The sequence below is a fragment of the Pelodiscus sinensis genome, chromosome 23 (genome assembly GCF_049634645.1).
Source record: "Pelodiscus sinensis isolate JC-2024 chromosome 23, ASM4963464v1, whole genome shotgun sequence".
In the NCBI taxonomy this organism is placed as follows: domain Eukaryota; kingdom Metazoa; phylum Chordata; order Testudines; family Trionychidae; genus Pelodiscus; species Pelodiscus sinensis.
The window spans coordinates 12,716,310-12,744,187 of NC_134733.1; the positions used below are offsets into that span (position 1 = coordinate 12,716,310).

The following is a 27,878-nucleotide window of genomic DNA, read 5'->3' on the forward strand; positions in this document are numbered from 1 at the left end:
CCCACTATTTCAAGACACCCCTTAACCCTTGTGGAATGAGGATTATAGAGATGCCAAAATAGCATGCCTATTATTTAAAAAATATATAATTTTGAAATAATGGGCGGCTTGTTAAGATGGGGGGTAGCTATTTCTGGATACCTCAAGAATCCTGAAATAGCCACACTGTGTAAACCAGTGGTTCCCAAACTTTTCAGCATCATGCCCCCCTTTTTGATTTTTGAGAAACCCTCACGCCCCCCCCAAAAAAAAACTAGCAGCAAAACTTGGTGTGGGATTGATGGTGTGTGTGTGGCTGGGTCACCTCGCGCCCCACCCAGAATTTCTTCACGCCCCCCCCCCCAGTTTCGGAACCCATGGTGTAGACGTACTCTTAGAAGACATTTGGGGTAAATGATAGCTAAATAATAGCAGAGAACACAGAGGATTGGTGGCTGTAAACAAACTTTAGGGAACTGCAGGAATCTTGACCACACCATGATAAGTGGACATCCAGCTAACTAAAATCATGCCAGACCAGAGAGTGCCAGACTAGAGAGGTTCAACCTGTAGTGTATCATAGGAATTTTTCAAAGGAGCCTGCTTTTCCATTATTTGTATATGTTGCTAAGCGAAATAATGGAAGTAGGATTCATTTGTGTACAAATGCTGAAAGGGCTCCTAATAAAGGGAAATGCCAACAAACACAAAGGGACATGGAGTGTAAAGGCAGCTGGACTATGAAGAAATCCTAAATGAATTTTAAAGCAAATTACAGTGGAACTAGAAGTCTGAAAAGAGCTGGTTGAAGCAGAAACAATTTGTTCCATGTCAGGCAGGGGAGTAAAGGGCCTACGCTATCGGAAGAAGCCATAGCTCCTTAGAATCCAACAGCAGCTTTCTCCAAACAGAAACTATCATCAAGCTGAGCAGTAAAGAAAGAAACTGGCCATGTCTACATTTACAAGCTTACAGGAGCACAGCTGTACCAATTCAGTTGTGCTATTGTAATAGTGTGCATGTAGCTGCAATATGCAGAAGGGAGAGAGCTCTCCTGTCAACATCATAAAACCACCTCAGTGAATGGTGTTAGCTATGTTGGCAAGAGGGAGTCTCCTGCCAACATAGTGCTGTGCTCATGAGCCCTTATGCTAGTTTAGACTTGGCCTAATACCAATATCTGGCACTTCTTTAGCCCCTAGCAAAGAGTTTAAAAGTTAATGATACACTTTAGATAATTAAGCATCACAACATCATTCCTATATTGTTAAACTTTATTATCCTCATTTTGTGGATGAGGAAACCAAGGCAACAATAGGGACATGTTCAGAGGCACAGAGCATCCATATCTTCCATAATCTGGGTGGAGTTGTAGGTACTTAGCACTTCTGAAAATCAAAATTAACTTGTCCCAGTGAGTGGCAGATACAGGAATAGAAACCTGGTCTCCTGATTGCCTGTCTTGTGCTTTTTGAATATTAGGATGGTAAATTGGCACGTTGCCTAGTAGCAAAAAGTCTAAGATCTTAAAACCTATAAAACTCAAAGGGATCCCAAAACTCAAAATTGTTGTTGGAGATAGTGGGAGGAGAAGGGTGAGAACTGTTTTGAACACATTGTTTTAAGAAGAGGACCTAGAAAATTTCCAAAGTATCCCAAAATACTACAGATCCCTAATTAAAAAGTTTTTAGAGGTATGCATTTCAACCTGTGTGCTATACTGATGCTATATAAAATTGCTATAGGATATATTACATAACCAAGCAGTCAAATGAGGCTAGGAGAGCTAGAGTCTATACAGTATTCTATTTTTAAATTACATTTTACCTACAATGCAAATCAATCTTATTACAAATGAGAAAGTTATTGTTTAACTCCAAATCCTCACTACCATGAAGTACTTTTAGATCTTTCCCTCAGACTCATATATTGTGCTAATTAACATTATTCCAGCTGGAGGATCCCAGAGTGATGCTTCCGTGTTTTTCTTTCCAGCTTTTGCTGGCGCTCTCATGTTCTTTTCTTAAATAATTAATAATCATCACTGCCTGCTGTGCAGTGTGTATGTGCTGTTAATAATCTCAGAAGCCATCATGTTTGTACCATTCCTGTTCCTGTCTGCAGCTTGGGTTTGCTCTTTGGAAGGGCTTTCATGTTAAGGCCTTCATTAACTGGCAGTGGGGTTCAGATTTCAATGACATTAGGCTTTGATGTCATTAAGTAAACAATCAGAGGATGGTCCACTCATTTAATTCCTGTGACTTTTTATGCAATTGAAATAAAGTATAAAATAGATTATAAGCCTTTTCACCTCAAGCATTTTATAAATGCTTAGATCCAGACCCTCAAAGGTGTTTAAAGACCTAATTCCCAATTATTTCAATAGAATTGGGCACCTAAATCTGAGCCTTAACTCTTTGTTCCCCGCAATGCCTGTGTGTGGTAGGTATGTAATTATTCTTCTCATTTTAGAGAGGGAAACTGAAGAAGAGAGAGCAAGCAACTTAACCACAAAAGAAATCCTCTTCAGGGTCAGTCTCAGAGTTTTATCTTCCAGTTTTGTGCTACCATCTCTCATCAGTCAAAATCTCCATCCTACTTTTGCTGAAAAAGATCAGTTAATCTTCATTACTTTATGCATCATAGCGATTGACACCTTTGTAGTGTTACGTAATTCAGTCATTCTGTCTGCATGAATAGTTGGGCTACGTCTACACTACAAGGTTTTTTTTACAAAAACAGCTGGTTTTGCGCAAAAACCCACAGAGCATCAACATCTCAAGCGTGTTTTTGCGCAAGAAAATTTACAGTAGAACAGCAGAACAGAGGGCTTTTTGCGGTGTAGGTATACCTCTTTCTATGAGGAATAACTCCTTTTTGTGCAATAATTCGTGTGTAAAAAGGTGTGTGTGTGAACGCTCAACAGGGGTTTCTTGCAGAAAAAGAGCCTATCAGAAAAAGCACAGGTGCTCTGATGACCATTCTGTTAAAGGCAATCAGAGCATTCTTGTACAAGAGCACCCATGCAGTGTGGACGCTCTCTTGCACAAAAGCACATCGCTTTTGTGATGGGTTTTTTTAGTGTGGATGCATTTTTGTGCAAGAAGTTTTTGCGGAAGATCTCTTCCGCAAAAAGCTTCTTGCGCAAAAGCCTGCAGTGTAGATGTAGCCTTAGACATGATCTCCTACACTAGGTTGTTGGTAGTTTAAGCTTGTGCCATAGTTATTTGCAGGGCTTGACGAACAGCAGTGGAAACTACTCGCCAGCCCTGTGCTGCACATGCGCAAGAGCCACATTGCGCATGAACGGGGCGCGCGGCTGAAATCTACTTGCCATGGGTGAGTAGATTGTATTGTTTGTCGAGCCCTGGTTATTTGGAAACATAATTTTCCCAAGGCATGAGATTTGACTTTTGACTTGATATTATAGCTACTTCAGAATGGTTCAATGGCGATATATGACTTCCTCCAAAAATCACAGCAGCTGAAAATATGAGAATATAACATAAGAATGTAAGAACATAATTGTTCTTGTTCATGTCTTCTGTTCTTTGCATTTTGAGATCTGTTGTAAAATGGATCAAGATTTCCTAAAGAGCTAGGACAACCCATTAATTTTTCAAATTGTACTGTTAGTTTGGGGTTCTCTGGAACACATTTCAGGATGCAAAAGGCCAGGACTTTAACAGAGTTCAAAAAAGAGATGAATAAATTCATGGAGGATAGGTCCATCAATGGCTATTAGCCAGGATGGGCAGGTATGGCATCCTTAGCCTCTGTTTGTCAGAAGCTGGGAATGGGCAACAAAGATGGGATCACTTGATGATTCCCTGTTCTCTTCATTCCCTCTGGAGGCACCTAGCATTGGCCATTATCAGAAGACAGAATACTGGTCTGACCTAGTGTGACGTAGTGGGGGGTACCTTGCTGGTTGCTATGCTGGGCAGTGGGTTGTGAGTGACCTCCACTGGCTGCTGTCTGCAGCACCACCCAGCAGGACAGGGGATGAGTCATTATGAAAGGGGGCTTCGAACCTGTCTGACGAGTTATCTCCCAGGGAGCGGAACAATGGGAAGAAGGGGAGTAGAGCCCTGGCTGTGGGCAGGGCTGGAAGTGAGTTAGTTAGGTTTCTGGCTGGGATCATGGAGGAAGCAGCCTAGGCAACGGGCTGGGATTTAGGGGCCCAGGCTCCCCCATCTCAAGGGCAGGCTGAGGCATCCTAGGCCTGCCCTGTAACCAGATTACATCTGTGCTGTGCTGTATCCTGGAGAAGCAATAAACTCCCTCTATTCTACTGGCTGGTGGAGTCTGTCTGTGCTATTACGGGGGTGCAGGAGATGGGAAAACCCCAATGCACCGTCACACCTAGTATGGCTGTTTTTATGTGTTTTAATTTTGGGCTGCAGATACCATAATATCACAGCCATAGCCAGCTAAGTAGGATGGCTAGAGGGAAGGTGAGGGTGAGCTCATATCACCTGACATCATATATATAGTAGCCCAATGTCTGAGAGTCTATAACGCCGAAATGCTGGCTGTTCCCTCTGGGCGGTGCTGTTGCATGAAATGCTGGCTGTTCCCTCTGGGCAGTCCATGCTGTATGAGGAGTGCGAGGCCCAAACAGCCGCTTGTGCTGCTTATTCCCCTGCGGCGGCCCGGCTGAATGGCGCAGAAGTCAGACAAGTACCATGGCGGGAGGCGAAGGGGGGGCGGAGCGGTGACGTGCGGTGTGACAGAGGCTCCACGCCCCGCCCCCTGGCCGTGAACGTCACCGCCCCGCCCCCCTTCACCTACCACCGTGTTGCTCGGCTGACTTCTGTGCCGCTCAGCTAGGTCGCCGTGTGGGAGCAAGCAGTGCAAGCGGCCATTTGGGTTCCGTGGTTCCCCAAGTGAGAGGCAGGAGGGGGAGGAGAAGTGAAAGAGAGCGAGAGAGAGGGAGAGAGGCAGGAGGCGGAGGAAAGCTGAGAGAGAGAGGGGGGGAGGCAGGAGGAGGAGGAGGAGGAGAGAGAGAGAGAGACTGGAGGCTCAGGAGAGAAGACTGGCATGGAGAAGAGACCTGAAAATCTCATCTTATGGTGGGCTAATTGGCTAGTTATATATATAGTAGCCCAGTGTCTGAGAGTCTGTAATGCCAAAATGCTGGCTGTTCCCTCTGGGCGGCCCATGGTGCATGGGGAGTGCGGGGCCCAAGCGGCTGCTTGCGCCACTTGCTCCCCCGCAGCGGCCCTGCTGAGCGGCGCAGAAATCAACCGAGTGCCACGGTGGGAGGGGAAGGGGGGCAGGGCGGTGATATGCGGCGTGACAGCGGCTCCAGGCCCCGCCCCCTGGCCGCGAACGTCACTGCCTCGCCCCCTTCGCCTCCCGTCGTGGCGCTCAGCTGACTTCTGCGCCACTCAGCCAGGCCGCCGTGGGGACAAAGTGGCACAAGTGACCGTTTGGGCTCCGCACCCCCCATGCAGCACAGGGAGTGCGGAGCCCAAATGGCCATTTGGGCTCCGCAGTCCCCCGAGTGAGAGGCAGGAGGGGGAGGAGAAGTGAAAGAGAGAGACAGAGAGTAAGGCAGGAGGCAGAGGAGAGTTGAGGGGGGGGGGAGGCAGGAGTAGGAGGAGAGAGAGACAGAGCGAGAGACGGACGTGGAGGAGAGACCTGAAAATCCCGTCTTATGATGGGCTAATTGGCTAGTTACTTTATAATGTCAGAGTTTGATTCAAAATATCTGTCCTAACAAGACGGTCATCTAATCTCATATCAGGTCTTAAACCTAAAGCAACTTCTCTGAACAGTACTAAGTTTTCAGCAAGGAGCTTAAATGACTGTATCAATGAAGTCATCCCTGAACTAGCAACCTTACAATGAGCCTGTGTTTTATCCGTTCCTGTTCTCCATTCCTTAAACCACCTACAGTCCTTACCTTTCTCCTCTACACTGCCTATGCCTCTAACCCTTTCCCAGACTGACTTCCCTAGGTTTGCTGGCCACAGCTCTTTTTCACTGGCTCTTCCTCCCGATTCATTGAGCACACATTTTGTCTTCTAGGTCTAACCCTCCTCTTCTCACCTAGCCATCCCTCTACATTTTAACTCCTCTCATGAGTTATTTGACAAGTCTCACCCCTACTTCTTTACAATTCTGCTCTTCCCTCTTAGCTTCAATCCTATTCCTACTCCTCTTCTTATTCCCTCCTTCCTATACTGGTCTCAAACTCATTTTGAGAGTCTGCCCTCCCGCGGCTAGTCGATTGGTCCCGCCCCTTGACTCTAGCTCCACCCCCAAACATTGTGGCCACGCCCCTTTTCCTCTCTTTCTGGCCCCTCCCTTCCCTGTGGTTCTGGCTCCTCCTCCTTTATCACGATGGCCCCGCCCCCAGGCTCTGCGCCCGCCCTTTCCTCCACCCGGCTCGGGTTGTGCCTCAGGCGCCGCCGCTGCCCTGGGCGCTGGGACGCGGCGGGTCCCTCCTCCGGAGCCGCCCAGGCGCCTCCCTCCCTGGGCCGCCGCGGTGAGTCACGACGGAGGAGGCGGCCGCTCTCGCTCGCTCTCTCTCTCCCGCGGCTCCGGATCTGGCCCCCGCTCTTGCTGCCGCCGCCGCCCGTCCCGCCGGGAGCCAGCCCCCCGCCCGCCTGCCCGGGGCCGCTGCGGCCCCGCACCCAGGTGAGCACCGCCTGCCTGCGGAGCCGGGGCTCCCAGCCGCCCGCCCTTTGTTCCCGGCTCCCGGGGCGGCTGTAACAAAGGGAGCTGGGCCGGGAGCCGCTTGGTGCGCGGGAGCCGGGGGGCAGCCCCCCACTGCGCCTGTCCCGGGCTGCTCGGCCAGGCCCGTCACCCCAACCCCGGGCTCCGCTGCCCCTTGGTCTCTCTCCGGGGGTCCTCCGCTCCAGCCCCCCGCGCTACCCTCGCCCCTCCATGGGGCCTTCCCGCTGCCCAGGCCCCTCCTGGGGCTGTCCCAGTTCGCCTCCCTCCCCGGGCGCCAACCCCGTTCGCTGCCCTAGTCCTCTAGGGCTCCCTACGGCCCTTCCACCCCATTCTCGGGGCTCCCCTTTAGGCTCCAGGCCCTCCCCTGGGGCCCCGAATCCCCCCCATGCTGCGGGGCACCCGGATCTGCTCCTCTGTGGACATTCCTCAGCGCTTTGACGCCTGATAAGCTTGGTCCTCGCTTATCTGTCTCTGGTTCATGCCCCCTTCCGACCTCCCTGATTTCCCTCACCCAGAGGTGCTGGAACCGGGGCTGCAGCAGAATCCTTGGCTTGAAGTGGTTTCCATCATAGACAGGGTTTACAGTTTGGTTCAATGATGCTCAACACCCCCACTGCCAACATTGTTCTAGGGTTCCTGCCCTCCCTGGCTACTCTGCCCCATGCAGTCTTCCTCACTGAGGATGCTGCTTTCGGTTGGACTCATCGCTGGTTCTGCCTTAGCTTCAGCTACCTGGTGATGTAGTTAATGCCTATTATGCCTGCTGGCATGTAGGGCAGCAACAAAGGTGAGGTAGAGACGGACCTAAACTGAATGATGAAGATGACACTTGGCTTTTTTCACTCAGGTCCTATAGCTACTGGCTTCAGCATGCTCTGCAGCCTTTTACTCTCTATCCACTCTCTCCTGCTGGTGTGGAAAATCTGAACAACTCCTGCTGTGGAAGGCTGGGTAATAGGCGTGCGATTTCTGTCTGCCTTGAGTTGAAAAGATTTTAGGCATTCATGGCTTTTAAACCCCAGCTAGTAATGGATACTCAGTCACCATAGTTTTTTAAAATAGATATGGTATTTTGCTTTACTTCCTGTTTGCTATTTAGTGTTTCTGAGTACAGTTAAACAGCTGTTATATCCAACCCCAGACATGACTGCATTTCTGTGGCAGGTGAAGTAATTCCCACATAAAGCTGATTAATGTGCTGTAAAATCTTCAGAGTGACAGGTGGGGGATAAAATTTTAATAAACACTTAAGCTTAAAGCAGTGTATTCCATGCAATCTGTTCATATACATATGATGTCTTATAAAAGTTATGCCCCGCTTCATAGCAGTCTAGCTGATAGAAACAAATACAGGTCATTTAAATTGAATGGCATACAGGTAGAAGAAATTTGGGGAGACTCATAAGACTCCGGGGTATTTAATAGGGGTTGAGAGAGCTTTTGTATAACCTTGATTGTAAGTAGATGTGCTCTAGAACATTTCTGTGAAAGTAATATCACAGTGAGGTGCACAGTGTCATGGCAGTGTTAGGGCACGAGCCAGTGGTGCAGTTGCAGTAGGGTTCTTTCCTTCTTGGGGCCTGTTCCTGTCCATGGGCATGAATCTGGACTCCCAGGACAATCTATTCTTCTTCTCTTCTGATGTTGGTAGACTTCAGCAGAGACTTCATTCTCCAGTTTCCTTATCCCTAGTTAAATATTGAGGCTAAATGTGGACATATATTTTACAAGCAGTTGTCAGCAATCCAAGTGAAGTAACAGGGACAGTGAATGATACTCTGTAGAGCAAATCATTGTCAAAGACCAGGGAGAGAGAGATGTTAGAAGCTGAAATACTGTTTTGTCTCTGGGAAATTAGTTTGGGTCCTGCTGACCATCCAAATGTACTTGATGAATACACAGAGAGGTAGCCGTGTTAGTCTGTAACTTTAAAAACAACGAGCAACCCTGTGGCATCTTAGTCTGTAACTCGTTTGTTAATCTCTAACACAGCTATCCCTCTGTTACTTTTAAATCTGTTGTTGAATCTTCGGGGAGGTTAAAATGTTCCCCTACAGGTTTGTGTGTTATCGTTCCTGAAGTCTGATTTGCGTCCATTTATCCTTTCTCACAGAGACTGTCTGGTTTGGCCAATACAGTATACATGGCAGAGGGGCATTGCTGACACTTCATGGCATATATCACATTAGAAGATGGGCAGTGGTATGAGCCCCTGATGTTGTGGCTTGTGTGGTTAGGTCCTGTGATGATGTCACTTATATGTGGTAACAGGGTTTGCTGCAAGGGCAGGTTCCTGGGTGAGTGTATCTGTGGTGGTGTGTGTGGCTGCTGGTATTTGCTTAAGATTGGAGGACTGTAGGTGAGGATTGGCCTGTCTCCCAAGGTCTGTGAGAGTGAAGGATCGTTTTCAAGAATAGGCTGTAGATTGTTAATGATGTGCTGGGGGCTGTAAGTGATGACCAGTGATGATGTGTTATTTTCTTTGTTGGACCTGTCTTGAAGTAGTTGACTTTTGGGTATTTGTCTGGCTCTATCAATCTGTTTCCTCACTTCCCCAAGTGGGAATTTAAGTTTTCAGAATGCTTGATAAAGATCTTGTAGGTGTTTGTCTGTTTGTAGGATTGGAACAGATCTGGTTGTATTTTCTTAGGGCTTGACTGTAGATAACTGATTGTGTGGTGTGTCCTGAACCGGAAGCTAGAGGTGTGTAGGTAAGAATAGCGGTCAATAGGTTTCTGGTATAGGGTGGTAGTCATGTGACCATTTATTTATACTGTAGTGGTAAGGAAGTGGATTTCTTGTGTGGACTGGCCCAGGCTGAGGTTGATAGTTGGGTAGAAATTGATGAAATCCCTGTAGAATTCTTTAAGAGTCTCCTTTGGGTCCATATGATGATGTCATCAATGTAGTATAAGTTCAGGAGGGGTGCAAGGGGACAGGAGCTATGGAAACATTGTTCTAGGTCTGACAAATGTTAGCGTATTGTGGGACAATGTGGGAACCCATTGCTGTGCCAATGACTTGAAGGTATAAATTATCCCCAGATTGGAAATAATTGTGATTGAGGACAAAAATCACATGCCTCAGCCACTGGAAAGGTAAAATGTCATTTTGTTGACTGCATAGTTGCTCTTATGTGGGAGAGAAGACTAGAAAAGCCTGCTCTTTTGTGGATTTTTGTGTGAGGATTTTTCAGCTCTTGACAAACTATTAAATAAGCTATCAAACTCTTATATGAGCCGAGATATGGCATCCCTTTGGTTCAAAGGTTCTTAAGTTAAAAAATCTGCAGGGTTACGAGCTTTGAATCAAGTACAGGAGGCCCTCGACTTGCGATGTGATTGGTTCCGAGGGAGACGTTGCAAGTCGGGGGCATCGTAACTCGAACCCTCATTTATGATCGGCACTGGGCACCATTGTAAATGAGGGCCAAAGACGTAAGTTGGGAGCTTTCGGCTCCTTCGGCACTTACAACCATTTTTGTAAGTGTGGGGGGTCAGAACTCGGGTGGTCACAAGTCAAGGGCCTCCTGTACTGTTGAAAGTTGGACTGCTTATGTCCTGTTATACCCAAAGAACTCTGTATTCTGAGAAATATTGAAGGGAGTACAATTTAATGTGGATAACGTAAAAATTACCTTTTAGTAACTTAGTAAAATACTATGATGTACATTAAATTCTCTAGTCTTGATATTTTATTGCCAATGTCGGATATGAAACTTGTGTTGATAGATATCCTGTAAAATGTCAAGGACTGGATATGCATCACTATAATTTAGTGTAAATCCACTGTGGAAATAGAAATTGAAGGGTGTGTATGTATAAAACTTTTTAATATTATACCTCTACATAAACAGACTTATCCTGTTCTCATCCACGAAGCTAGCACCCTGTTCTCACCCTACTTTTTGCCTCTGCTAAACTGGCATAGATGAAATACAGTGCTGTAGAAACATTGGTGTGGCTTCATGATGCTATTGGCTGGAAAAAGTGTTTGTTCTTTGATTTTTATTTGCAGCATTTGTGTAAAAAAATTAGTAGATTCCATAGCATAATTAGTGTTGGTGTATGGATTTGAATGCTCTTGCAATTGATATAAGCACATGTTAATGGGATAAATCTAAGCAGAGGCTTCTAGAATTAAAATAAATCATAAAGTGGCAATGAGAGAGAGACTTAAGTGAGTTAATGGGGTGGGTGGGTGTGTGTGTGTGTGTGTGTGTGTGTGTGTGTGTGTGTATAAAAAGCTGTCCAATTGAAGTAAACTACTTAAAAATGTAGCACCATTTAAAATATAAACTTCAGCAAAATCCTGTAAACTCCACAAAGTGGGCAGAGACTGAGATTTCCAGTGAAAACACATTCAATATTCTAGGCATGGCCACCGCACCGTTTACATCAATCATGTTTGCCATCTTCTTGGGCATGTAATTATTTTTTTGTTATTACAGTTGCATCTAGGAATCCTAGTCATGGACCAAAGATCCATTGTGCTAGGAGCTGTACAAATACAGAATTAAAAAATACAGTCCTTGCCTAGAGATGATAAAATATGTGTATTCACGTAAATGTGTAACCACCAGCTCCCTGCACATACTGGTTCCCACCTGCTCCCTACCCTGTGCTGCAGCCTCTATATCAGAGACAGCAGGAGGTAGGGATGTAAAATTTTGATTTGACTTATCGAATAGTTGATGAAACTTACATCGATTGGTCGATAAGGGTACTTCTGCCTTTGAAGTGTAGCAAATGCTACGCTTCAAAGGCGAAAGTGCTGCAGGGAGCTCGGGGCCAGCCGGGGACTCAAGCAGTCCCCCGCTGGCCCCCATGCTCTGAGACGTTTAAAAGCAGCAGCACTGTGAGGAGCCTGCGGTCATTGGTAGAGTCCCCAGCTGACCCCAGCTCCATGTGGCGCTCCCGCTTTGAAACACCACGGGGAGCCCAGCTTCAGGCTCCATGTGGCATTTCAAAGTGTCAGCGCCATGTGGAGCCTGGGGTCAACAGGGGAGTCCCTACCTGACCCTGGGCTGCACGTGTCATTTAAAAGTGGCAGCACTGTGTGGAGCCCAGGATCTGGCCCCAGACTCTATGCGGCAGTGCTGCTTTGAAGCCCCCCACTTTTCTTCCCCCCCCTTGCTGTCTCTTCCTGATAGACATTTGTTGTCCTAGCTCTAGGGAGAAGCAGTTATTGAACAAATGGACTTGCAGACAGACTCTCTCTAGAGAGATTTTAGAGAGGGAGAGATGTTAAAGAACGGCAGATGCAGAGGGAGCAGTTTTGTGTAAAATGAATTAGGGATAGCTGTTTGCTATGAAAAGGTATTGAGCGATTGGTTAATCGGAAAACGTCACCCTTAACTTTACTGGTTCTGGCTGACCAGCGGGGGCTTGAGCAGCTCCTGCTCCAGCCCCGCCAGGGCAGCCCCTGTCCACTGCAGGCCCAGCCTAGGCACATCTATCCCCCTTTAATCAATGAACCAGTTAAACACTTTTTACATCCCTAACTGAGTTGACAATATCTCTAAAGATTCATTATCATATAGAATTAGAACCTTTCTGTAAAATGTAAATCGATTCAATTTAAAAACATTTTCATTTATATAGCCAATGTTTAAATAGAAAGCGGTCATATTCATAGACTGACCTCGTTTGGGATTCCAGAAATACACCTCAGCATTGAGTGCACATGAGAGGCAAGAGACTTTCAAAAGCCACTACTGAATTTACTTAAGAAAAAAAAATCCTGAAAAATTTCCATTCATTTAGATGCTTACTTGCATTTCCTCTGTTGCAAATTGTTATCAAATAGATGATGAAACAATGACTGGACCTTTAGTACAGTAGACTCCTTAGTACAGTAGAATCCTTATGGTTATGCTGGATATTTCTATAATGGAGAGTCAGGGCAGGAGCGTGGGGGTTGCAGAAGTTAGAGTTGGGGGTGAGGAGGGGCTCAGGGCAGGGAGTGTTGGGGGTGAGGGAGGGCTTCACCGCAGTCTCCCCTGCCCGTGGGGCGAGGTGGCACCGCCGAGACAATGCTGTGGCCACGGAAGCTCCTGGAGCACAGGGTCCAGGAGCCTAAAAGCAGGAGGGCCAGCCAGTTGTGGTATCAGTCAGCAGCCTGGCTGGGGGCAGCATAGGACTGGGGCCAAAGCCCTTGAGTAGCCCCAGGAGCGCAAGGCTTGGGTCTAAGCCCTGCAGCTTCTCCCGACTGTATGGGGCTGGGCTGGGGCTGTGCAGGGATGGGGACGGAGCCCAGTGGCTTCCCCCAGCTGTGTGGGGGCAGGGGCTGGGGCAGCATGGGGATGGGGTCAGAGGCCCAGCCCTGTGGCTGCTCCCAGCTGCACAGCAATGGAGCCTCGTGGCAGGAGCTGGAGCCTGTTTGATCAGGGAGCCAGCAGTAGCTGGGCAAGCAGCCCAGCCAGGTTGAGGGCTGGGGTTGAGTCAGGGTTGCCTGCTGTGGCAGCCTGCAAGCAGCAGTTGATGGGCTTGGGGGCCGGTGGCAGGAGACTTCCCTAGTGCCGGCAAATTCTCTTGTTTGGAACTGGTGGGGTCCTGATGATGCTTAACCAGGGAAGTCCAGCCTGTAGTTGAGTAGTCAACTGCTCGTGTACATCCCTACTGAGAACAGCCTCTCTCTGCCCTCTTTGGAACCCCCCTTTAAATTAGTTAAAGGCTATCAAATCCCCCACGCTCTTCTCTTCAGTAGACTAAATAAGCCCAAATCCCTCAGCCTCTTCTTGTAAGTCATGTGTTCAAGCCCCTAATTGTTTTTGTTGCTCTTACTGTTTGGGAGTTCTTGAACAGACAGACTTATGGACACACACAAACTCTCAAATATATGGTAGACTAGAAAACTTCCCAGCATTCCCCTCTGCCCTGCGGCCCTTAACCCCAGGGCTGGACTGAGGGGGAGGAGTTCAGGGCAGAGAGGCTACTTACCTGGGCCAGTGGCAGATAAGATGGTGAGCTGTGTCCTTAGCTTGTCACTCCCTTCCTGTCCCCAGCAGTTACTTTGCAATATAGCTGTCCCCTGTGCTCACTGCCCCCCAGTGACCATTGTGCAGTATCCTGTACTTCCCAGCATCCCCCAACATTTTGTTATGGAAAACAATTGAATTTCAGGTCCATCCCATTTTCCTGGCACAACCAAACCATGATCTTGCTTTAAGTTAAGGTAAGAAGTTGCTGCATATCAGATTTGTGGCCTAGCTGTTACCATTTAGGAGGAGTTCTTGGACTTGCAGAACAGATGGACTTGCAAACAGACAGATGCATATATCTCTATATTACATGAGAATTGCATATATTCTTCAAATTTAAGGAGCACATTTTGGAAATCAATTGTAAATGTACTTTTCTGAATCTTACAAAACTTTGAGACTATGCTATATTATCAATATTTTCTGTTTAAGACTTTTGATTTGCTGAGACATAAAGAGTATGCATTAATTTCAGCCCTGATCCAAAAAAGCATCATTAACTTAAAGTAGGAATGTAAAATCCTGTTTAATGGGATTAACTGGTTAAACATTATATTTAACTGGTTAACCGATTAAAGGGGGCATGAATGGGGGGGGGGGGTTCCACCCCACTGGGCTGGAGTGCGCACACATCCTTTGCAGGGACAGGATTCTCTAGCTTGGCTGGAGTAGTACTTGCCTGCAGGGCACCTGGGCTCTGTGCAGACAGAGGCTGCTCTCTGTTAGTGGCAGGCCTGAAGCAGCCCCCTTTCTTCCCTTTTCCCCTCCCCCCCCCCCCCCCAGGAGAGGGACTGCTCTAGCCCTCACTGGTTAATGGTTATCTCGAACCGGTAAGCATCACCCTTTAATCTTTCACATCCCTAAATTAAAATACAGGCAGTCCCCGGGTTACGTACAAGATAGGGACTGTAGGTTTGTTCTTAAGTTGAATCTGTATGCAAGTCGGAACTGGCGTCCAGATTCAGCCGCTGCTGAAACTGACCGCCAGTTCTGACTTACATACAGATTCAACTTAAGAACCCCAAGCGTCCCCAAGTCAGCTGCTGCTGAAACTGATCAGTGGCTGATTCCAGGAAGCCTGGGGCAGAGCAACTCTGCCTCGGGCTTCCTGTAGTCAGCGCTGGTCAGTTTCAGCAGCGGCTGACTTGGGGACGCCTGGGGCAGAGCAACTGGGGTGCTGCTGGGTTGGTCCAGTAGCACCGCTCCTCGGCGCTACTGAACCAACCCAGCAGCACCTCAGCTGCTCTGCCCCAGGCGTCCTGATTCAGCCGCTGCTGAAACTGACCAGCAGCGGCTGAATCAGGACGCCTGGGGCAGAGCAGCTGGGGTGCTGCCGAGTTGGTCCAGTAGTGCCCAGAGTGGCGCTGCGGGACCAACCGGCAGCGCCCCAGCTGCTCTGACCCAGGGTCCACAACAAAAGCCTGGTCTGCTGGAGGGGGGGGGGGCACACTAGCTGCGCGCCCCCCCCCAGCAGATCAGGAACACGGGGAGCAAAGCTGCAGCGGGGTGCCATGCCTCTGAGGCTTTGCTCTGGCAAAGCCTCAGAGGCGTGGGACCCCGCCGTGGCTGCGGCTTTGCTCTCAGTGCCCCTGGTCTGCTGGAGACGGTCCCCAGCAGACCAGGGGCACCGGGAGCAGCTTTTCTCACCCCGGAGGTCGAGGTGGCGGGACTGCTGCCTGCGAGCTCCGGGGCGAGAGAGCCCCGTTTGTAAGTGCGGATCCGACATAAGTCAGATCCGCGTAAGTCGGGGACTGCCTGTATGTGCGTAGTGCCATTTAAGCTAACTGAGCTAGTCATTAGCTTAATTAACCACCTGTGTGAAGAATATGTAGAATTTACAAGTTAAGAAAAAGTAAGGACCAGAAACAATTCTCCTTAGTAATTTTATGGAGTGAGCACTTCTGAGGAGCTGGGATTTACTCTGGGTCTGTGTTGACCAAAGAATTATCAGAAGGTGTTCCATAGTGCATGCTGCAGAGAATTAGAAATAAGGATTCCTTTTGTCTCTTCCATGTTCTGCATTAGACTTGGTATATGATGCATTGGACAAGTGCTGAAAGTACTTTGTGAATATTAGTTTGAATTTTTAAGTGAGTTTAAGTGTTTGACTTTTTTGTGCATTCACTCTCCATGAATATTCTAGAAATGAATCTCATGAACATGAATGCTAGCAAAAATTATTTTAAAACTAATATGATGAAGCAGATTTTGTATTGAAAAACTAATCAATATTATATCTTTTTTTTATTTTAGATTCTCACTTGAGTGTTTAGAATTATTTTGCATTGTTATGTAAGTCACCAGAGAACAGAAAGAATACGACTTAATTTGTGTAAGTAGCCAACATCTCTAAATATTAAACATTCTCATGGGGTTTTTGCAGCTCTGCAACCCAAGAGTTATTGATTAAAAAAATCTTCATTTATTTTTCATTTATGCTTTTCATTTCAAGGCCTAACATGACCTAATTTTTTTCAGTAACCCCTTTTCAGAGCTGCAAACTGAAAATACTGCATCATCATCAAATAAACAATAAGTGTAGATCTTCATTTAAAATATGAAATAATATCAGTACAATAGTCTATGGTTTTTAATATATACATTTAATTTTAGGTAGTCCCTCAGTTATCAATGTGACACATTTTGTTTTGAATGCTAGTAACTTAATTTTAAATTGCATGAAACTGTGGGTGGGTTGTATAGATAGCTATTCAGGGGAGGCTGTTTGAGGCTCTAGGAAAAACACAATATCTGGATTCTTCTGCTAAAATGACTAGTAGTATACAGACACTAAGTATGTTCATTGGCACCCAGATTGGCATGAGTTGGGAGAGTTCACATCTCTGAGCTATTTTTTTAGGCTGTCGGCAGACTCTGGAAACTACTCATCAGCTTATGTAGAATTTGCATTTGGAAGATTAGCTTCCACGGCTGAATGAAAGAGGGTATTTTTTTTAAATGAAAATGTAACCAGTGTTTCATCACTTACAATAATATATTGATTCAGCATTAAATTTTCAGCAGCTAAAACTCATGGAGCCCTGATTACACAGTAATTTATTCTGAACTGTGGAAGTTTTCTCTCTTGTATAATAGTGCTTGCAACTAGTATCTTAACCAGTACCAACACTGTGTTTCTATCTAGCCATCATGCATAGGGTTTTTAATTCTACCAAAAATACTGAACTTTGGTTTTGAACTGAACTACATTATTTGTGACATATCATAAAGTTGATAATGTGTTCAATGGTTAAAACTAATATAATAATCTCCATCTAGTTTTATCTTCAGCTGGGAATTTCATTTCTAGAGATGGTGTGTAATTATCATAAACTGTTTGGGATATGCCAAAAGCCTGCTAGAATCTCATTGGATTTTCTCCCTTATGTGATATGATTACACTGTAACAGTTGATCAGTAAAACCTTTTAAACAATAACTACTTTGAGGGCTCAAAACAAATCTCATTACATACTTGCAAAAATATCCATCTTTTATGGAGTATGTTAATTATTGGTCCCAGAGTTTCTGAAACACTTATTCTAATTACTGATGTATAATGGCATTTTAGTTAAGCTGTTTAAGTTGGTTAATCAGAATATGTATTCTAGGGTCTGAATCCCACAGGGTAGCGATGTTAAATATCGGTTAATTGAATAGTCGATTAACTTCATGAATTCTTATCAGTCACTTGACTTTGGTACAGTCCCCAGGGGAACAGTATCAGAGGCAGCAGCATGGGATGGCAGCAGCCCCTGTCCGGGGGGCAGAGTCTGAGCGTCCAGACCTGGCATGAGTTGGAACTGAGCTGGGCTGCCTGGCCACCTAGCTCCTAATACACATTCAATTCAGAGCTGCAGAAGGGGTAGGTCCCAGATCCAGCGCAAGCTGGGACTGAGACGGGTTGCTGGCCAGCCTGCTAAAAAAGTTTACTGGCTGGGAACATGGCGGGGGAGAAATGCATGTAGTAGTATTGCCAGGTGTCCAGTATTGAACCGGACAGTCTGTTATTTTTGCTTCCTGTCTGGTAAAAAAAAAAAAAAAAAAAAAAAAATTCAGAAAATACCGGATACCTAAAATATCTGGTCTTTCTGATTTTTTTTTTTTTTTTTTTACATTTTTTAAATTTTTTTTTTCCCGGACAGGAGACGAAAATCTTGGGCTGTCTGGCTCAATACGGAGGCAGCCTGGCAATCCTAGTACTTACCGGGGAGCTGACCAGCCCAGCGCAGGGAGGTAAGATGGCGGGTGGCCACCGGCAGTCTGTTGGGGCCAAAAAGCCTCACTATGCAGTTTTTTAAAATGGCTACGGTTTGTTTGTTTTGTTTGTTTGTTTGTTTTCTCTCAACAAACTTTTTTTCCTGGAGTATTTTGTTGTTGTTGTTCGATATTTTTTCTGAAACCATCTGGCAATCCTAGCATGTAGTCTATAGCACTAACCTTATAAGCTTTTGCTTATTGGCAATCATCTACGCTATTACCTCCCTAGTTGGGGGTGCGATCAGTCTGGTAAATGCTCAGGGCCTCTGTGATATTTAGAGACATCTGAAGTAGTCAGTCTTCTTGAAAAGTGTTCAGTGTTAATCCCTGAATAAATCACATTTTCAAGAGAGTTGATCGTGAAGACCCATGAGCACATTCTAGTTATTTTTCTAGTGTATTATCAGCCTTTTACTAGCTCTCCATCCTCCCAGTCTCCAATATTGGCTCAAATGCAATAAATTCAACATTAATTGGGGCACTGTTTAATCCACTGACTGAAAGTTTTTAGGGGTTATTTCTTTATAGCCCATATATTAATAGGTTTCTGCTAAGGGGAAAAGTCTGTTAGACTAATGAGCTCATTGAGATTATTTCACAGTTTAGTGGTAATATAACTAACTTTTTACATACAAGATGGTGTCAAGGAAGGAAATTGCATCCCTGCTTCCTGAGAAACAGGGAGCCCCTTGAGGGCAAGATTTCCTTCCCTGCAATCCACCTTTTATCAAAAAACCATTATATAGCACAAAATTGCAGCAAATGAAAAACTACAGATAGTAAAACAACTGCATCAAAACCAATACATAATTAAGAGTTTGTGTTCTGAATTTGTAGCTGGTAGAAGTCATACTTGTGAAAAAGATGACAAGGAATCAAATCCCTTTCTTCTCCACCTCTTCTCCTCCCCTCCCCCAACCCCCAATAATCCCTTTGAAAACTGGGCTAGTTCATTTAATGATCTAATAAACAAAATGGAAAGCTTGAGACTGTTTCTGTTGCTTTTTTAACAGAAGCTTCAAAGAGAGTAAGAAGGCAGGAGAATTGCTATCATAAACTAACCATGGCATCTGCACAGACCAATTTATAACATGCAGTAAAAATATTTCTTATGAAGTAAATTCTTGCTAAGATCCTTGGGATGGGAAATTGTTTTGCATCATGATGAAATCCAAATAACAATGGGGTCAGCAAAGCATGATGATAGAAAAGTATGGTGTTCTCCAAATAGCAAGAGGGTATACATGTAAATGGTGTATGCTGCAACTGGATACAACCCATTCACCTGCAATATGAATGTGGTAGGCAAATCATTAAATTGTTAGTTAATTTTTAAACACAAAAATTGAAAAACATACTCATTTTGCTTGGCTGTAAAAACATACAAGTAGTCCTTTTGAAAGGAATGTTAACCTTCATTCACTTCGTGCCTGTGTATGGGAAGCCTTGCAGAAAGCATGGTGTCTATGTTGTACATGTGCGCCAAACCTTCTGAGAGGACACAAGTGAATGAGTGATGCCTGCTTCATTACACTGAAGCGAACTTGGTCATCGAGCACTGGAATTGGTTACTTAGGAAGGTGGTGGAATCTCCGTCCCTAGAGGTTTTTAAGTCCTGGCTTGATAAAGCTCTGGTTGGGATGATTTAGCAGGATTTTGGATGTGGTGACCTCCTCAGATCTCTTCCAACCTTATTAATCTATAATAATTGTTTTTGTCCATTGTTAAATAGTTTCTGCAGAAAGTATTTGTTAGCATTTGAGACATACTAAAACATAGTGTCGCAAATAATCAAAACAGGAAATTGATCCCCAGTTTGATGGTTATTCAATTCTAGTAACTGGCCGCCTGCCACCTTGAGAAATAATTATAGGTAAATAGGCCAGTTATCTCCTCTAAATTGATGGTGTAACTTAAACATAAAGAGCTTTCTCAGTAAAAGTATATCTTCTAGAATTACCATTGTTACCCTTCAGCATAAATTGCAGAGAAGTGTAGGTCCTATTTTTCCATTAAAATATCTTCTGTATGCTGAGCATTTATAGACATACTTGGGTGACAAGTACCATAGAAATACCTATAAGTAAAAGTTACTTCAATAAGTGATGTAAAGCAGATAAGAATTTCCAGTACACATTAATTATAGTCAGTGGTGGCCTGTCCATAGGCGCCAACTAGGCGGTCGCCTAGGGCGCCAAATTAAATGGCCGTTAAGCGTTTTGGAGGTGGGGGGCACCGATTGCGTTTCACCTAGGGCGCCAGTTGCCGGCAGCTCCTCTAGGGCCGCTCCTGTTTATAGTGTCTCTAGTTAAATATAACAATAGTATGCACTCAAATGAGGAGAAAAAGTTTGATCACCACTCTAAAGGCAGTTTAAGACTCCTAATATAGTTGTAATTTGGGGGTTTTGGTCTCATTGTAAATATATTTATAGTTTTATAAATAATTGTTGCCTCAGTTTCCTGCTGGAACTTACTGGCTTTCTGCCTGTTGGATTTTTAGATTGTTCAGCAAGGGATTATCACTTCAACTCTTATTTTTAGTGTAGTTTAAGTTCATATTTTGTTTTCATTTTAGTATAAACTAAAACGCCATTTCAGCCACCAGTGAAGCTGACTGAACAATTATATAATCATTTAAAAATCTAAATAAAATGGAATTATAAATGTCCATTTGGCTTGAAATCTAGATTTGAACATACAAAGTAATACTACAGTAGTTCTCCACCAGTGCGGTGTTGGGTGCTGACAGTAACTGTGTCCCTGAATATTTTCTCCCTACTTCCCTGTCTGGTCAGTAAAGAATAACCTAATGGTGCTGGAAATCATACATCCTTAAGCCATTCATATATATCTGGATCAAGTCCTGTAGTTTACTCTGATATGTATGTGTGGTAGGCTTGTATTAGTTAAACTCACTGTGGAAAAAACATTGTACTTCTTAGTCAGCATGTAGAGTGCTCTAGCAGACTGTCAATTTGACTGTTGCCACAATGAGCTAATTCTTTAGACCTGCTACATAGAGTTAAAGTATTGATACCATGTGCATGGTGGTTGCTATTGCTTGATGCTCTGGCTTCTGTTTTATAAATAGCAGCCTCATGTATATAGACTAGATTTTTCTGAAGAGTGCTTCTAAAGGTTCATAAACCTTTAGAGCCCAGGTTGTCTTTTACTGCTTTTGATTCAGCACTTGTAAAGCCTGAAATGAAAGATCCTCTCCTTGAAAAGAATTCAGTAAAAAAAAAAATTGTCCATCATGAGTTCGGTCAGCGTGTTCCCAACCGTAGGGCCATGGACCTCTGCCGGTCTGAGACTCACTGACTGCAGGCCACGGCGGCTGCCAGAGTTCAAGCCTGCTGTTCACGCCTCCCTTCCTCCCCTCCCTTCGGTAATGGCAGTCAGCTGGAGATCCGTGCTGTGCCCACACGGGCAGTTATGCTGGTGGTGGCAGGAGGAGGTGCCTTCCTCCCTCCTTGGTAATGGTGGCCTGGCCGGGGCTCCAAACTCCTCCCCTCTTCCCCCCCCATGGGGGTGCAAGACACGAGAGGGAGGGAGGGGGTGTGAAGGAAGAGGGCATACACTTCTGCCAACAGCTTCTCCCCCTTTGTGCACAGCAGTAACAGCCATGCTCCATGGGGGGCAGCCTCGCTCTGGGGAGTGTTGGGGTGGGGGTGCAAAGGGGTGTTGGGTGAGAGTGTGGTGGGGTCCTGGGGCAAGAGGGTTTTGCATGGGCTGTAGGGATCAAAGGTTAAAGGGTCAAAGGGCATGGGGTGTATGGGTGAGAAGTGTCAAAGAGTGTTCATTATTTACATAATGAATATACAATTCTGTAAATACAATGTTACCGGTCTGCCAAAAGTTTGTGAATGGGTTTGCTGATCCCTGGCATAAAAAAGGTTGGGAACCACTGAGTTAGGTGACTGTAGTTCTTATTTTTCATCTCCCTATGGAAGTTCTTTCTTTAGCCCCTGGAATCAGTTTCTGAAATGTGCTCATACGATGAGTGCCATATTATTACTACCCCAAAATATGTGGGTGGTTACACCCAAAGTAGCTTGCAGTTGCTTCAAGGGCATCAGCAAGAACTTGAAGTAGATGTCCTCTTTTGAGACTTGAGTATTAAGGTTGTGAAAAATTTTTCACATCAAATTCAAACTTTAAAGATCGGGATCTTTGAAATCCTGAAAAGCCAGCTCAAGGTTCTTTGATGCAGTGCCCAATAAAATGTGGACTAACTCATCATCAGTTTGAAACCTTGGTTCTCAAAGAACAGTGGAAAATTATGGCGGTTGAAGTTGATCGCAAAAGGAGATTTAGTTGAATAATTTGTCAACTCTTTTTGAAGAATGAAAAGCACCTGGAGTATTGTGTCCAGTTCTGGCCCTTCCCTCCCATAGAATCATAGAATAATAGGACTGGAAGGGACCTCAAGAGGTCATCAAGTCCAGCCCCCCGCCCTCAAGGCAGGACCAAGCTCCGTCTACACCATCCCTGACAGATGTCTATCCAACCTGTTCTTAAATATCTCCAGAGAGGGAGATTCCACCACCTCCCTTGGCAATTTATTCCAATATTTGACCACCCTGACAGTTAGGAATTTTTTCCTAACGTCCAATCTAAACCTCCCCCGCTGCACTTTAAGCCCATTACTCCTTGTCCTGTCCTCAGAAACCAAGAGGAACAAATTTTCTCCTTCCTCCTTGTGACACCAAGGGGATAGAAGGGATGTGGATGTATTGGAGAGGGTTCAGCGGAGAGCAACAAAAATGATTAAGGGGCTGGAGCTCATGACCTATGAGGAGAGGTTGAGGGATTTGGGCTTGTTTAGAAGAGAAGAATGGGGGGTGGATTTGATAGCAGCCTTCAATTTCCTGAAGGGAGTTTCCAGAAAAGATGGAATGAGGCTGTTTTCAGTGGTGACAGATGGCAGAACAAGGAGCAGTGGTCTCAGGTTACAGTGGGGGATGTCTATGTTGGCTATTGGGAAAAACTATTTAACTAGGAGGGTGGTGAAGTGTTGAAATAGGTTACCTAGGGAGGGGGTGGAATCTCCATCCCAAGAGGTTTTTATGTCCGAACTTGACAAAGCCCTGGCTGGGATGATTTAGTTAGTGTTGGTCCTACTTGGGGCAGGGGATGGACTCGATGACCTCCTGAGGTCTCTTCCAACTCTGATTCTATGAAACAATAAGAAAATTGAGCTTCAAGAGTAAGGTAACTCTGGGCTTCAGCACATGAACTTGGGTCCCTTGAGAAATTAAGAGTAGGGGCACCATAGTTGGTTACAACTAAAGTTCTGGGATACTTCTAATTTTGTGTGTGTTCTGTTTAGTTTTTGCTGGGTATCATTCTTCCTAGCCTACATATTTGTACTGTTCCATATAAAATGATGGATCATTTCTGACAAATGACAGAACTTCTTGCAAGAACATTAGATAAAGGTTCTTTCCACCTTCCAACAAGTACTAAACTATTGAGAAATGAAACTTAGCAACATCTTTTATTTTCAGTTTTTCATAAGAATCATCAACATGTAGGGCTGGAAGGGATCTTGAGACTATATAAACCTGGGGTTCTCCTGTGCTGTGGCAGGCCCAACTAAATCGAGAACATTCCTGACTGGTGTTTGTCTGACCTGTTTTTAAAGCCTTCAGTGATGAGGATTCCTCCATCATCCTTGGAAGCCAGTCCCAGAGTTTAATTAACCTTTACAGTTAATTTTTTCCTAATATCTAACCTAAATCTTATGAATTGCAGATTAAGCCCCTTACTACTTGTCTGATCTAGGGATGGAAGAATTTAACTCAGGGCTGGACAAGAGCTTGTCAGGAGGCTGGATCCAGCCCACCAAGCTCTTTTATCCCCAGCTCTGAGCCCTGAGCCCTGCCCCATAATGCATTGCTGGGAGGCGTGAGCCCTTTCAGCCACTTTTATTAAAAGGGCTCGCACCTTCCCGGTGGCTCCTAGGCAATGCATTAGCTGGGGGGGAGGGATACAACCCCTTTCAGCTGCTTCTGTTTAAAGGATTCACTCCTTCCGAGTGGCTGCTAAGGCCACAGGCCTTTAAATAAGAGTTGAAAGGGCTTGCAGCTTCCTGCACCCCCCCCCCCCCCCCCCGCTAATGTGTTGCCTGGGAGCCACAGGGGAGATGCAAGCCCTTTCAACTCCTGCTATTTAAAGGCCCTGCCCCTTCTGCCAAAGCCCTGTGCCTTCCGGGGCAGCCGACGGCCACTTGGAACATTTTTCAATTGGCACCCCCTACAAAAATGGTTCCTCTTCCCTGGTTTAACTGGTTAACTGAGAAGCTGATGCTTAACAGGAACTGACAATGGTTAACTTCTGCAACTCTGCTAGGCGTGTGGGGTCAGAGGCTGGGTGGGGCCCTTCCCTCCCTAGTTCTACATCCCCAGGTAACATGTTTAAGCATGTAACTGATAGACTTTAGATCGGTTACACGGTTGCTATTGTAATACATTTTTACATCTCTAGTCCTACATTCTATGGATATGTAGAGCAATTGATCACGGTCCTCTTTATAACAGTCCCTGACAGATTTGAAGACTGAGCAGGAATCTGATAAGTCTTCTTTCTCAAGATTAAACTTGTCCAGTTTTTTTAACCTTTCCTCAGAGGTCAGGTTTTAAACCTGCTACTTACTAATTTCATTTGGTGACCCCTAGTTCTTGTGTTCTGGGAACAAATAAGTAACTCTTTATTCACTTTTTCCTTACCAGTCACAATTTTATAGACCTCTGTCATATCCTCTATAACATTAAATGTGCTGTGCTGTGTGTGGCATATGGCCCCCAAGGACAGGGGACCCTAAAATATGGCAGGGGTCAGGCTGGCAGGTTGTCTGCTTGTCATGGCTGATGGCCTCATGCTGGAAGCAGCCAGCTGCTGGCAAATCTCTGTGTGCTCCTGATAGGGATGTAGGGAAGTAGTTGACTAACACATAAGCCTAGGCTTATCAGTTAGTCGAGTCAACTACTTGCATTCCCCACCCTTGTTGCTTCTGTATCAGGCAGCGGGGTGGGGGAGCAGAAGCCAGTTCTGGGTGGAGCCAGCTTAAAAGCTGGTTCCCCCAGCACTGTCTCCGTGATGCCGCTTGCCCCCCACCCTGAGAGACAGCAGGTGGGAGGGGAAGCAAGGGGAGGCTGTCAGAAGAAGCCCCTGTCTACGGGGGAGGGATCCCAGCAGGCAGCTGGGACCTCCTGTTGAAGGGGGCTGCTGCCAGAGCTGTCTCTGCTCACGGCCAGTGTAGGCTGCCATGGAAAGGGAGCACCCTATCTGGGTGCGGAGCCCTGCTCAGTCCTGGCTCGTGCCTGCTCCGGGACCTACCCCTGCTGCAGCTCTGCAGTTTACATGTAGTAAGGGCTGGGCTGCCTGCCCACCTGAAACTACAGAGTTGCAGCAAGGGTAGCTCCTGGATCTGGCTCAAGCCGGGACTGAGTGCTTCTTCTGTTATTAAAAATTCTATCGACTGCATGATTAGCGAATTATCTGGCTCATAACTTCCTTAGCCCCTGGGGGGGGGGGGGGGAGAGGCAGCTCTGTGCACTGCCCACACCCTGGGGAGCATGCAGAAACCTGCTTCATCTTACCGCTAATGGGCATGCAGAGACATGCCTACAGTAGAGCTAAAGTTGCTCCTTACCTGCTCTGACTCCCTCCTTCTTGGAAGTAACCAGCATGTCCCTACAGCTCCTGGGGTCTGGGAACTGAGGCCAATGGGAGCTGCGGGGGCAGCAGTGCACAGAGACTACCTGGCTTCTCCTGCCTAAGAGCTGCTGCCAGAGAGGTGTATTGATCACTCTGGGAGCCCCATTACCCAAGGTAAGCGCTGACTCCCTGATCCCCTCTCACAGCCTGCACCCCATGCCCAAAGTTCCTCCCAGAGCCTGATCCCTGCACCCCAAACCCTGGTGCTAATCAAGGTAGCTCACTTCGTTTTCCTTTTACTTATACGAGGGGGGAAATGAAGAAATGGAAAATGTGAAGTAAATGAGAAAGTATTCTTTTTCTTGGCTGGGTCCTGTGGGGATGAAGCTGCTCAGCGGGCCCCACTAACTCTAAATCCATCACTGACTCCAGCAGAAAAAGTTGTGTGTGCACGATAGGAAGGGGGAGCATTTTAAGGAGTCAGTGTTTGGTCCCTTTCTGTGGCTGTAGCTAGGTTTTTGGCCTCCCTTCTACTGTATTTGGAAGTGACCAGGAGACTGTAATGCTTAATTTGGTCCCTGTACTACCAGGATCAGAGCTCCTATTTTTTTGGTTGCTTCTACACCACCAAATTCTGAAAATCTCATGTTCTCACTCTTTTTAGTTCTGCTGGTGATAGCAGTTGGGGATCACTAGTGTAGATAGTAGAGATGTCTTGACTTTGGCAGAGGGTATTTTCTTGATATGGTAATTAATAGTACCTAATTCCAGTCTACATTAGCATCTCTTACTAAGAATAGTAGCTTTTAACTATTTAGGTGCACATTCTATAGCAGAGCTACTCAACTTTGGAAGCCCCAAGGGCCACAATGATACTCACAGCACATGCCGAGGGCCGCAATTTAAGTGTGGTTGCATATACACGCAAATATATGCAAATAGCTTATTTCACAGTGATGGGCATGAATACAAAGATTAAGACAAGACTACACAACACAGAGGCCCCATTTAAGTCAGTTCTGCTGATATTAATCAAGTGCAATATTTACCTGATTTCCACTCGTATGACAACATTTTTAATGAGCAATGACAGTCCAGGGATCTAACTATTAAAACGCATATCAACAGAAGACCGTTATATTGACTATTTTTGTTGTGAAGCCAAAACAACAACAATAATCCAGGGATTTAACTACTAAAACATGTATCGACCCAAACAGCACCGTAAACCCAAATCGCACCACGGGCCGCAAACAAATGGGCCGCGTGTTGAATAGCCCTGCTCTATAGCCAAGACTTCTGGTTGGGCCTGCTGCTAGAAGAGGACCAGTAGTTCTACCGTCACTTTATTTCCCTCTTTGGGGAAGGTACTTCTGTCTTTCTCTTGGGAGGGATACAGCACATGCCCATACATTGGTTTGGTATGGAGACAGCAGTGATCAGAACTCCGATGGCAGGCTTGATCTGCTATTCCCAGTGCACATGTTGAGCTTTGTAGAACAGATAGTGTTCTTCGGATCTTCACTCTGCCAGCCTCCTGTATGCTATGTACTTCAGGCAGAATGAGGAAAGGAGTACTGAAGTGCAGTATTTGTCCACAAGCCAACTTTATTTGCCATTTGGGAGAGGGTGAAAACATTTTCAAGCCTGAAGCCGTTGCTTTGGCAAAGCTGTGCAGGCGTCCTTGGATGTAGCCTACAGATCTGCCTCATTTATTATTCTGTTTTGTGCATCATATTAAAAATAAATGAGAAGTAACTGTCACTCCCTGCGAGTGCCAAACAAGCTTTATGCTATCCAGAAGAAATTAGATGCATAGCTTTGTGAAGGAGTTCACTCTGTTTCAGACTAAAATTGCTATCGAAATAATTGAACTTAGATTTTTTTTTTTTTGTAAGATGGCATTGAAGAATGAAGATCTTTGCTTAGCCACAATAGGTATAACATGAGCATTGGAAATGACAGCTTTTCCATTAGTCTTGTGAGTCTGTCCCACCCTGACCTGGAGAGGTCACCACCTCCAGGTGTGACAGTGCAGTTCATTCTTCATGGCATATCCAGTTCTTGGCACCTCAACTGTGACTGCTACTGAGGGTATCAGTGGCAGTCATTTTTGAATATAGACACTGGATCACTAGGAACTGTGTTGAGACTGCAGTCTCACTTCCCATAAACCAGCAAACAAATCAGGTCATAGCTTTGGTTTCTAACAGCTCCGGATTCAGTTCTGAACTCAATGTGAAAGGCTCTATCTAGGCTTGGAAGTTTTATATTTTTATCTTTGTGAAATTAATTGGAAAAAAAATT

The 27,878-nt window shown here is 45.5% G+C and overlaps 1 protein-coding gene across 8 annotated transcripts in view; it reads left to right on the forward strand.

Moving 5' to 3' along the window:
- The first annotated feature begins 6,329 nt into the window (after positions 1-6,329).
- The window catches only part of CTNNBIP1 (catenin beta interacting protein 1), a 68,894-nt gene continuing 47,345 nt past the window's right edge, over positions 6,330-27,878 (forward strand). Inside the window, exons 1-3 of one of the 8 annotated variants that reach the window (XM_075906091.1) lie at positions 6,351-6,627; positions 15,902-15,980; positions 17,793-17,883. The gene's annotated coding sequence lies outside the window, so the exon portion shown is untranslated. Of the gene's footprint in view, positions 6,628-15,901; positions 15,981-17,792; positions 17,884-27,878 lie in introns of all 8 variants that reach the window. The other 7 variants (XM_075906089.1, XM_075906098.1, XM_075906097.1 and 4 more) reach the window with 7 other exon arrangements.